The 2507-nt window shown below is 43.8% G+C and overlaps 1 protein-coding gene across 1 annotated transcript in view; it reads right to left on the bottom strand.

The window, feature by feature from the left end:
- SRR (serine racemase) overlaps nucleotides 1-2507 on the bottom strand; it is a 42167-nt gene that overhangs the window by 38927 nt on the left and 733 nt on the right. The window lies entirely within an intron of this gene.

Genomic DNA, 2507 nt, shown 5'->3' on the forward strand with positions numbered 1-2507 from the left:
CATCACAGCTCACAGCAACCTCCAACTTTTGGGCTCAAGCGATCCTCTTGTCTCAGTCTCAATACTTTTTTTTTTTTTTTAGAGATAGGGCTTTGCTCTGTTGCCCATGCTGGACTATAAGTGGCATGATCATAGCTCACTGCAGCCTTGAACTCCCAGGCTTAATCATTCCTCCCACATCAGCCTCCTGAGTAGCTGGGACTATAAGTATACAACATTATACCCAGCCAACAATATATCAATACATGAAGACATTTCCATTCTTTAAACTCTAAAGCTTTCATTGTCATACAGGCCTAAATACGGTTATCTTTTCATTTTTCTTTTTCTTTTTTTGAGACAGAGTCTTTGTTGCCCTAAGTAGAATGCTTTGCTATCATAGCTCATAGCAACCTCAAATTCTTGGGCTCAAGTGATCCTCCTGCCTCAGCCTTCTAGTAGCTGACTACTGGCACCTGTTGGCTAGTTTTTCTATTTTTCCTTGCGACCAGGCCTTGTTTTTGCTCAGGCTAGTCTCTAACTTCTAAGCTCAGGCAATCCACCATCTTGACCTCCCAGCATGCTATGGTTACAGGCATGAGGCACCATGCCTGGCCTTTTCATTTCTTTTTAAACTGTATTTCATTTATTCTTTACATCTGAGAATTCAAATTTTTATTTTAGTAAATTTTCCTCTATTTGGTTATTGCATTTTTTCAGTCAGCTCTGTTACTATCTCCTGGAACTTGCATTTAATTATTAGTTTATTGAACCCATGTGTTTTATCCTTATATCTCAGTTTTTATCTATTACCTGTTCTTTCTGAGTTCTAGTTAATTTTCCTGAGCTGGTGGTAATTTTTGGCACATCTAATCAGCAGTTCACTGACAATGTTGCATTAGATTGGTAATCTCTAGGCTAGGATAGGTGGCTCATTCATGCCTGTAATCCTAACACTCTAGAATGCTGAGGCAGGGTGCACTGCATGAGCTCAGGAGTTCAAGACCAGCCTGAGCAAGAGGGAGACCATCTCTACTAATACTAAACATAGGAAAACTAGCCATGCGTTGTGGTAGGTATCTGTAGTCCCAGCTACTCAGAAGGGAGACAAGAGGATCACTTGAGCCCAAGAGTTTGAGGCTGCTGTGAGTTATGATGATGCCTTGGCACTCTACCCAGGGTGACAGAGTAAGACTGTCTCAAAAAAAGAAAAAAATTGGCAGGCTCATTTCTCCTAAGAAAATTTACTTGTTTCAGATGATTTTGCATCCTTTTTTTTTTTTTTTTTCAGAGATAGAGTCTCATTTTATCACCCTTGGTAGATGCCATGGTGTCACAGCTCACAACAACCTCCAACTCCTGGGCTTAAGCGATTCTCTTGCCTCAGTTTCTTGAGTAGCTGGGACTACAGACACCTACCACAATTCCGGCTTTTTTTGCTGTTGTTGTTGTTGCAGTTTGGCTGGGGCTGGGTTCGAATCCGCAACCCTCAGCATATGGGCCCGTTGCCCTACCCACTGAACCACAGGCACCGACCCAGATTGTTTCCCATCTTTAAAAACAATTGATGCAACATCCTCCCAAATTAGAGTGTGAAAATGAAGTTGTTTTAACATTTCTTCCTATTTCTCCCAAATTAGTTAGCAAAAATTGCCATTTGCTCTGACTACTCAAATCACTTCCCTTCTTTTGAACTACTGAATCTTTTCAAATATCTATTGACTTTTTCCTTATGCTTAATTTTCTGAAGACAAAGCATCTGTTACCAAAGAAGAACTGAACAAGTTATGATTATGTTCAGATCTTTTAGGCTCAGAGTACGGAATCCTTGGTAAACTATTCTTTGATGGTCTACAGATCTAAAGGACTTGTATGGGACTGGGAGGGAGCAACATGTGGAGGCAGGCAGGCTTGGGGGAGTTTCACCACACCACAGGGGTTCAAAGATAAAAAAGTTACAGTATCTCTCTTCTGGGCCAGGCGCTGTGGCTGGCACTTGTAATCCTGGCACTCTGGGAGGGGGAAGTGGGTGATTGGCTTGAGCTGGGGAGTTGGACACCAGCTGACCAACGCCAACACCCATTCTCTACGAAAAATAGGAAACCTAGCCGGGCGTTGTGGAAGGCACCTGTTCCTTGGGAGGCTGAGGCAACAGGATTGTTTGAAACCAAGAGTTTGAGGTTGCTGTAAACTATGACGCCCTGTCACTCTACCCTGGGCGCCAGAGTGAGACTCTATCAGAAAAAAAAAAAAAAATTATCATTCTTCTGATCTAGTTCACATTTTAAAAATGGGGGGAAAAGCCTGTGGCTCAAGCGGCTAAGGCACCAGCCACATACACCTGAGCTGGCGGGTTCGAATCTAGCCTGGGCCCGCCAAACAACAATGCCGGCTGCAACCAAAAAATAGCTGGGCATTTGGTGGGCGCCGGTAGTTCCAGCTACTTGGGAGGCGGAGGCAGGAGACTCGCTTGAGCCCAGGAGTTGGAGGTTGCTGTGAGCTGTAATGCCACAGCGCTCTAGCCAGGG

This window comes from Otolemur garnettii, unplaced genomic scaffold (genome assembly GCF_000181295.1).
Source record: "Otolemur garnettii isolate 467f Iridium unplaced genomic scaffold, OtoGar3 scaffold00145, whole genome shotgun sequence".
Taxonomy (NCBI): Eukaryota; Metazoa; Chordata; class Mammalia; order Primates; family Galagidae; genus Otolemur; species Otolemur garnettii.